Source organism: Paroedura picta, chromosome 2, assembly GCF_049243985.1.
Source record: "Paroedura picta isolate Pp20150507F chromosome 2, Ppicta_v3.0, whole genome shotgun sequence".
In the NCBI taxonomy this organism is placed as follows: Eukaryota; Metazoa; Chordata; class Lepidosauria; order Squamata; family Gekkonidae; genus Paroedura; species Paroedura picta.
Genome location: NC_135370.1, coordinates 24,185,084 through 24,195,055, shown reverse-complemented (window position 1 = coordinate 24,195,055; position 9,972 = coordinate 24,185,084). Strand labels below are relative to the sequence as shown.

Sequence of the window (9,972 nt, the reverse complement as noted above, 5' to 3'; positions counted from 1 at the left end):
TGGAAAAGCTTCTACCCTGGGAATGTTTACTCATGAGTAAGTCATGGGCCCCAGCCAGGAAAACCTAATAATTGGGTCTACTCTCCACCCCCAACTTCCTGCCAGTGTCAGACGTCCGATGGGTAGAAGAGGTGCAGCTCTGCTGCCAGTAAGTTGCCCTGGCCTCCTGGCCTCTTTCAAACCTGAGGACATGGGGCAGATAGAGCCACCTCCTGAAGCAGCCTCTGTGTGCCATCTTCTGTGTGCTTTCTCTCTCTCTCTGTTTGTGTGTGTTTGGAGGGGAGTGCAACACAACCCTCTTTCCCCATCCCAATCAGCCCTTTCCTCCAGGGGAACTGCGGTCTGGAGAGGTTTCATTCAAGGGGGTCTCCAGGTCCCAGCTGGAGGCTGGCATCCCTGACCAGGGGTGGAGATGCTAGCTTCCAGCTTGGACCTGGAGATCCCACTCTTGGGCTTTCTCAAAACCTGAAGAATATCTTAGGGGGGTTCTTAGTGGTAAAAAAGTTGACAAAAGCTGACATAGAAGCAGTAATTGAGAAACCCTCTGTAAGTTCTTTGCCACCCAATGTTTTCATGTTTGATTGTAACATACAACTGTTTTTGATTTATTCTGCTATTTGAAGCATGTACTGACTGAAAGGTTCTCAGTTCTTTAAGCAAATTTTGCTATCAAGTAAATATTTTCATTGAAGGAAGAAACTGTGACATGTTTATGGATTATTTATGTTCATTGTCATTAGCAATTACTGCCACCCAGCAGTTCTCTTTGTTTCCCACCTGGACCCTGGCATCTCTGCACCTCCAAAGCCAGGGCGTTTCTCCAGGAGGACGGATCTCTGTTGCCTGGAAATGACCTGCAAATCCCCAGGTCCCAACCTCTCCCATCCCGCAACCGCTCTGCCACAGAGTCCCCCCCTCCCAAGCAAGCCCTTTCATCTCCAGGAGCCTGGAGAGGAGTTGTTGTTGAGTCCCCACCCCAAAGCATCCATTTTTCCCTGGGGAGCTGATCTCTATAGTCCAGGAGATTTCCAGGCTGCAGCTGCAGGTTGGTGACTCCTGGGTCAGGAAAGTTTCTTGAGGTTTGGAGGCAGGGCATCAAGAGTCCAAGGGTGGGCAGGAGCTTTTGCGATGTAGCCAGCCCCCAGGAAGGACAAGGTAGAGTCCTAGCACCCCTTGTATCCTGGGTACAACGAGCTTTGCCTCTATATCAGGGGTAGTCAACCTGTGGTCCTCCAGATGTTCCTGGACTACAATTCCCATGAGCTCTGACTCATGGGAATTGTAGTCCATGAACATCTGGAGGACCACAGGTTGACTACCCCTGCTCTAGATGGTCATATGCACATGGATTCAAGTTGTGTTAGTATGTCTATATGTTTTTATTGTGTTATTAAATATTTTCCATGTACTATTTAAACACAGCTCTAATATTTTAAAGGTTTAATGTCTTGATGGAACCACTTTGGGTGGAAAGGTGGCATAAAAATGTTGTAATTTAATTCATTCATTCATTAATACCTCCCCTTTGTGTTCAGTGGGGATCCAAGTGGGCTTACATTAGTCTCCTCTCCTTCATTTTTCTTCACAACACCCTTGTGAGGCAGGTTAGGCTAAGAGTGTGAGACTGGCCCAAGGTGGACAATTAGGATTTGACCTTGGGTCTCCCAGTTCCTAAATAAATATTAGGCAAATCTAGTATGATTATGGTAAGTACCTGGACCTGACTGCAAATCAGGATCTTCTTTTGACAGAATGTGGAGGCTGTGTGTAAAAATCTAGACCATCTGCATTAAAAAAAAAAACTTTAGCACTCTTATCTTCTTTTTGTCTTCTCAATCTTCTATTTTTGTATTCTGGCACTAATAAACAAAACAGAATAATAAACAAACAAACAAAGGAAGGAAGGAAGTAAAAATTATACCAACTCAAAGGTGGGTGCACTAATTCATTTATTAAATATGGATCTCTTTTCCTTCCTATATACAGAGACAGACGTAACAATTTCACTGAGTGGCCCTGTAGATTCTCAGGTAAGTATGAACGAACCAAATCCGGCTTGTATTTTTCTCTCTTTCTCTTTTCCAGATCACTGGGGCAGCAGTGGCAAGTATGGAACAGGAAGGCTGCCAGACAGCATAGACATTTCCCGACAATCTTCTTCTAAGAAGGAAAGAAGATATATAAGCGAAAAGGAGACCGAAAGATACTTGTACCCAGTTCTAGACTGAGAGGAATTTCTTTCAGACTACAACCAAGCATGAACTCAGCGGGTTAAAAGGACAAAATGGCGGGGGCATATAAACTGAAATGAACCAAAATGAAGATATTTACAGTATTTGCTGGTGTATAAGACTACTTTCCCCCCCTGAAAAACATGGCTCCAAGTGGGGGGGTCGTCCTATATGCCGGGTGCACTTCAGTTGGGATAGACATAGCTGCCCATAGTGGCCCATAGTACTGTAATGTAATGTAACAAACTCTATATTTTGAGTGGAAATGTTGGGGGGTCGTCTTATACACCCAGTCGTCTTATACGCCAGCAAATACGGTAATATATTTTATTTCAATGTAGTCTAAATGTGCATTTCAATTTGTATAATCACTAAGAAAACAAAAATAAAATATATATGCAAAATAACCCTTTAGCACTGAAGGGAATTTAATTCTCTCTCACACACACACGCCCACATACACATGCACATGCACACACACACAAAATCCTTTCCTATATTAAACATGGTCATGCTTAGGGGAGGAAATGTATCAATGTTGTTCTTCCAAAAGTTATAACCTTCTTCCTTTTTGTTCAAAATGATGGCAGGGCTGATTCAACCATAGAAGCTACCCTGTTTACTGCCTCGAGAGCCGAGATTCCAGGAGCACCTGTAGGAGCCTCTCTGAGTCTTGCAGAGAGAGAAACAAACAGCTGCCTAAACTTCATGGTGGATCTCCGTTTTTGGACACCTGCTTCGAGGTGAGGCAGGGATTGCAACGACATTAGTCACGACGCCCAAGAAGCTGGGAGAGTTGTTGAGTTAGGAGGAACTCACGTAGAACTCAAGTGGTGTGACAGTTAAATTACTGGGATGCAAAAAAAAAAAAAAAAAAATGACCCGGTCACCTCTTAATCATTTAATGTGCTATTGTTACGCTGTTAAGCGTTCGATGAGACACCGTTACGGGGGCGGCGACATTTCAGTTTGGAAAAAGAAAAAAAACCTGGACGGGCCCTGATTAGGGATTGTCGAGTTCATCATTTTTCAAAACACCCTGAAATAATTGTAACTGGCCAAGTGTCAAAGCTTAATATTCTGGAGCATTCTACTTAGGGACGAGCTTTGCCTGGGGACTGAGGCCCTAGATATCTGCTTCCCTTCCCACTCTGTTGAACGCCCTCTCCTCGGAAGATCCACGGACTGATGACTGCAGTGATATTTCACAACTGTAATTATCATTACTGTTGTGCCCGAAGGTATGCGCAGAAACATTTTGCGTGGGAGGAGAACAGGCAGCCCTATGAACAGACTTGCGGCTTGGTAGGGCAGCGAATCACCACATTTTCTCGTGGGAACAGAACGTCGTCCTGAGGAAAATGCCACTTACACTTTCTAGGACAGGGGTTCTCAACCTTCCTAATGCTGCGACCGTTTAATACAGTCCCTCAGGTTGTGGTGACCTCCAACCATAAATGATGCAAGGGTTCTTTCACAGAAATTGAACCCAAACTGACCAATGGCCTGAAGATCCATTGTTCAGGATTGTATATAAATTGGTTTTTTTTCCTGGGGTTTCTCAGTTCAGTTCTGCCTCTTGTCCCACCATGCCAATCTCACTCTTTTCCGCGGCTTCAGACAGATGAACTCTCTATCTTGATCTACCCTGCAAGGCTGTTGCGTGGATGACGCCCCCCCCCCACCCGGGCCAAGCTGCTTGCCCTGCCACAACCCCTGTGAAAGGGGCATTCGACCCCCAAAGGGGTCCTAACCCCCAGGTTGAGAACCCCTGTTCTAGAACATCTTTTGAGTTCCCTAGAAGCAAAACCTAACAAGGGTTGGATCCCGACTCCGTTTCGGTATTCCCAAACAAAGGTTGCTGCCATCTTGTCAGAAATCACCAATGTCACAATAGCAGTTACAAGTTGCAAACTCCAGGTTGGGAAATAGCGGGGGGATTTTAGGAGTGACACGGGAGGAGGGTGGGGTTCGAGGTGGGGTAGAATGCTATGGAGTCCACTTTCCAAAATAGCCATTTTCTTGAGAAGATTTAAAAACTGAATGCACAATTGAAACCGGAGGTTTTTCTTTTGGGACTCAGCAGACTTGTCTGGAGGCACGTTTTCCCTAGGCCAGAGTGGCCAGGGATTCTGGTTTCTTTTGTGAGAGGCATCATCTGGGCATGGAATTAGGTAGTTGTGAAATTCTTGCATTCTGCAGGAGGTTTGACTAAATGATCCTGGAGGTCGCTTCCAACTCTAGGAGTCTATTATTCTAGCTAGAAAAAAAAATCTTGGAACTTTGTTTTTATATGCGTCATTGGCAGCGAGACGATTACATGCACAAAAATGCAAAGATACAACATTACTGTATGGAATTTGCATAGATGGCCAAACTTAATTGTTTGATCAGAGAGAAAAGACATTATCTGTATTTACGGCTGACTGGAAAACTTTTAAAGATTTTCTTCACAAAATGGGGGGAAATGGACTGATGATTTGTGGATTTAATGATTAAGAGTGAAATAAAACAGAAGTTAGGAAGCAGTGTTTTTTATGTTTGTGACATTAGAGAAAGTGATAAATTTGCAATTTGACATGGAATTACTGTGGAGGAAATTAAAAGTTTCTTTTTTATTTCCCCACAACTTCTCTATTCTGTTTCTTCCCCCCCCCCATTATTTCTCTTGTAGTTTTTGTTAGATTTTATCTTTGTCTGTACAAAAAAGATCTTTAATTTTAAAACTTATTTTAAAAAATAAATAAAGTGGCCATTTCCTCCAGAGGTCCTGATCCTTATTGCCTGGATATCATTTGTAACCCCAGGAGATTACGGCTACCACTTGGAGACTGGCATCCCTAGTAGTGGAGGTAACCATCATTATATGAACAACAACTGATGCATGACCCCCTTTGTGGCCTTTGATAGAGACAATCATGGCATCCGGCCCTCTCAGTTCCTGGCAAATAGATGGGAAAGAAATGGAGGTAGTGACAGATTCTATTTTCCTGGGCTCCAAGATCACTGCAGATGGGGACTGCAGCAAAGAAATTAAAAGATGCTTGCTCCTGGGGAGGAAAACTATGGCAAATCTAGACAGCATCCTAAAAAGCAGAGACATCATCCTGCCAACATAAGTGCGTCTAGTCAAGGCTATGGTCTTCCCAGTTGCAATGTATGGCTGCGAAAGTTGGACCATAAGGAAGGCCGAGCGTCAAAGAATTGAGGCTTTTGAACTCTGGTGCTGGAGAAGACTCTTGCGAGTCCCTTGGACTGCAAGGCGAACAAACCGGTCAGTCCTAGAGGAGATCAGCCCAGACTGCTCCTTAGAAGGCCAGATCCTGGAGATGAAACTCAAATACTTTGGCCACCTCATGAGAAGGAAGGACTCCCTGGAGAAGAGCCTAATGCTGGGAGCGATCGAGGGCAAAAGAAGAAGGGGACGACAGAGAATGAGGTGGCTGGATGGATTCACTGAAGCAGTAGGTGCAAACTTAAATGGACTCCGGGGAATGGTAGAGGACAGGAAGGCCTGGAGGATCATTGTCCAGGGGGTCGCGATGGGTCGGACACGACTTCGCACCTGACAACAACAACAACAGACACATACGGGACTCCCGGCATAAGGGGGTCTCCTTACTGAGGCCGGCCACTCAAAAGGCGTGGCCTACCCAGCTGGGAGGTTAGGGGCCTGTGGCCAGGCAGCTGGGGAGGCCAATGGAGGCAGAAGCCCATTGGTCCCCTAAGAGTTGCTTCCCTGCAGGAATCCCTTGTGACGTGGTGTGACCTGCCCTCCCGGCAGGGAGTGAGGCAGGGACCCCGAGTGTCACGGGGGGGCATGTGATCCAAGCAGCAGGACGGCTGGATGATATTCAGGTTTCCCTGTCGGGTCGTGCGGTGCCAACCCTCCGTTGAGGGGAGGTAACAATAAAGGCTGCGGCCATTTTACTGCCAGCAGGAGTAGCGTCTTCCTTATTAGTCGCCACCTGATAGTCAACAACAGACACATATGCGTTTAGACACATGAATAGACACATGGATAGATACATGGATAGACTCATATGTGTTTAAACGGAGAACTATTTTTAAAAGAATGGGTTGCTTATGCCCCCTGCAGAGCACTCCGCTCTGCGGGTACGAATTTGTTGGTTGTCCCGGGCCCACGAGACGTTCGCCTGGCCTTGACCTGGGCCAGGGCCTTTTCGGTCCTGGCCCCCACCTGGTGGAATGAGCTCCCGGAAGAGCTAAGGGCGCTGCTTTCCGCAGGGCCTGCAAGACGGAGCTCTTCTGCCAGGCATATGGTTGAGGCCAGGGCAGTGTCCTGTTAGTCCATCTGAGGATCCCCTCCAATACTGAGATCTCTAACAATGAGATTGTTATATTAGATCTATTAGATTGGCACCCACTCTCTTTGAATGTTATTTGAATGTTATTTATTCCACCTTGTTGAATATAGGGAAAATTGGGACTGGAATTATGACCACTGCCGCTTGTATGATGTATAATGCATGATGTAATTTGGGGGGTTTTATGGGGAATTTATTGTGTTTTAATTGTTTTATGTTATAAACCAGTGGTCCCCCAACCTTTTTATCACCAGGGACCGGTCACCGCTTGACAATTTTATTGAGGCCCGGGGGGGGGGGGAAGTCCTTTGCCGAGGAATGTCGCTGCCGCTTGAGCCCCTGCTCCACTTGCTTTCCCATTGGTGCCCCTGACTTCCCACCACCCACTGGGGGGCACTACCAGCAGCATCTACGCAGTGCCAAATCGAGGGGGAGCCCCAGCCATGGCGGCCGCTGGAGAGCACCAAAGGTGGCAGGGTGGCAGGGCAGCCACCCAGGCAGCAGCCGGGGAAGAGGACGAGGAGGAGCTGCGGCCCGGTACCAACTGATCCACGGTCCGGTCCCGGTCCTCAGACCGGAGGTTGGGGACCACTGTTGTAAACCACCGTGAGACCTAATTGGGTAACGGCAGTCTATAAATCAAATAATAATCAAACAAACAAACACGATGGACTCCCTTCCAAGCTGTGAGCATGATGTTTGTTGATAGGTATGGAGAGGTTATCCAGCAAAAGGGTGTTTTATAGTGTATGTCATGGTTGTGAATGCTGTATTTGTGAGTTTGTGGTGTTGGATTGTTCTTGTATAATAGAATATTATGTTGTGGTTTGGGGGCATCACAGAGAAGGGGCAGGGAGGAATAACTCCCCCTTGTAAACTGAGAGGAGATGAGGAGAGAATGGATCAAGCCAGGCTTGATAGGATGCACACAACTGGATTCAGAATACCTGCAAACAGAAAGGAAAGAATCAGAGAAAGGGGGGGGGAATAACTCACCGTTGTAAACTGAGAGGGGCTGAGAGGAGAATTCACTAAGGCAAGCTTGACAGGATTTATTCAGCTGGAGTCAGGGCCTTTACGCACGGGGATCTTTGTTGCAAATTGTTTGCGGAATGAAAAATCGCCATTTAAAATAGTGGAATTCGTCGTTATGCATACCTGCCTTTGTAGTGGAATCAGTTGCGTTTTTTAGCGTTTCCCACAGGCTTCCGGTCTCGGCAGAAATCGCTAGAAAGGAAGCGCTATTGCCAAGCTCGTCCCGCCCCTGGCCGTCAAGCAGCCAATGGGCAGCCGTTAGCATGCTCCCAAACAGCCCCTTTCCCTTTAAGAAAGGTTTTTTAAAAAAATAAACAGACCCATAGCAACGAATCTGGATAGATTCGTTGCAACGGAGAGACCCATCCAGCTGCCTAATGTGAGCTGTCGTTTGATCGTATGATCGTTGCCACGCTGCCTCGAGTGATAAAAAAAAAAATCCCCCCCCCCTCTCACGGGCCCGATTTTCGGCTGAATTAATGTGTAAAAAATAAAGGGACTTTATTTCAGCAAACGGGCTTTTCTGTGGTTTGTGCTTAGTGACTAAAGGTGAAGGACTGAAGCCAGGGAAGCCTCTAAACAGAAAGAGGCTCGCTGGTGCGTTTATCCCCGCTCGCTCGGAGAAAAAAAAATGGCGATCGGTTCGCCGGAAGTTTGGAGGACAGGCTCAGGAGGAGGGACTTTGAAGAAACCGCAACAATGTTAACGCACAGGTCTTTATCGCTAGTGTTGCAGATTGGTTGCAGGAGTGTATCGCTTTCCGGAGGGTGAATCCACTTTTTGGGATTCCCCTGAAAGCGCTACAACGAAGCGCTTTTTGCTGATCGGTTTCAGGAGTGTTGCGTCTACGACGTCGTGCGTTATTCCAAATCAGTAGCGTTTTCAATTAGCAACCATTGTGCTATTTTGAAGCCGTGCAAAAAGCCCCTCAGAATTCCCACAAAGTTCAGAGAAAGAATCACAGAAAGTGGGGTGGAATAACTCACTGTTGTAAGCTGAGAGGAACTGAGGGGAGAATTCACCAAGCCAAGCTTGACAGGACTCATACAACTGGATGCACAATTCCTGCAAAGAGAAAGGAAAGAATCAGAGAGGGCAAGACAAAGAATAATTCATTGTGTTAAACGGACAGGAGCTGTCTTTACACAGTAGCCTGGGCAGGTTTTACAGGACTCACAGAATTGGACTAAAAATTCCTGCAAACATAAGGAAAAGGGGGGGGGGAGGAATGGGGGGAGGGCTTTGACGCCTCCTTATCAATGGAACCACAAATCACGAATGTAGCTCACCAGGCATTTTGACTTCTCTGCTGGGTGAAGCTACTAGGACCCTCTTTGGCCAGAGGAGACCTAGACACAGTGATCCATGCAATGCTCACTTTCAGGCTAGATTACTGTAACTTGCTCTATGTGAGCCTACCCTTGGCCCTGACCCAGAAATTACTCTTCCGCCCGGCTTATGGTTGAGGCCAGGGCTGTCTGGAAATCCTACCGGCCTCCATCCTTCCCCTTAGTCCCCCCTCCTCTTATTTCAGACCATTCCCAGGACGGTTAGGTCACTGGAGGGGAGGGTATTTAAGAAGGCAAGGGGAAGGGTACTGGTTTTAGCTGCATTATTATTGTAAACCACCAGCCACCAATGTAGCTGTTGGAGGACATGTCTGTTGTGCATTTTGTACAGCTGCAAAATGGGTCAGGGTCAAGGGTAGCCCCACCTCCAGTCTGGAGGTGACCACTGCATGGATCAGGGGTAGTCAAACTGCGGCCCTCCAGATGTCCATGGACTACAATTCCCAGGAGCCCCTGCCAGCGTTCGCTGGTAGGGGCTCCTGGGAATTGTAGTCCATGGACATCTGGAGGGCCGCAGTTTGACTACCCCTGGCATGGATCATGGGTTTTCCCTGTGCAGAAGCCAAGAGCAGAGAATCATCAAACCCTGGCAAGGCCAGGGGAGGAAGGACTTAGGGATGTAACATATGAGAGTCCATTACGCACCTGTTGGATAGACACCTGGGCCCATTACGCACCTGTTGGATAGACAGCAAAGGTCCAGGAGCTGTGGTTTGAATTGTGACCCCTTCTGAATTGCCTCTTCTCCTGGTTGATTTTGAACTTTTTAAAATTGCACACACACACACACACACACGCCCCTTCAGACTCGTAACTCTTGTGTAGGCAGCAATGCTAAACCCACACATCAGCGCTTGATGGTTTATCAGTAAACTGAAAACGGCAATAAAATATTTTTAAAAATGACAGTAGGCGGCTTTTAAACACACGATTCCAGGACCATTTCCTGATAAATGTCATTTTTCAGAAGCACCACGACCTTGAAACGAGGGTGGGCTAAACATCAAGGCCCCAGAAATGAAACAAGAA

General features: G+C 46.9%; 1 long non-coding RNA gene across 1 annotated transcript; it reads right to left on the bottom strand.

The window, feature by feature from the left end:
- Positions 1 to 1,942: 1,942 nt before the first annotated feature.
- On the bottom strand, positions 1,943 to 9,733 carry LOC143828615 (uncharacterized). Its single transcript, XR_013227766.1, has 3 exons — positions 9,621 to 9,733; positions 8,581 to 8,659; positions 1,943 to 2,160 (listed from the first exon to the last, which is right to left on the bottom strand). It is a non-coding gene; the product is annotated as an uncharacterized LOC143828615 (long non-coding RNA).
- Positions 9,734 to 9,972: the final 239 nt, after the last annotated feature.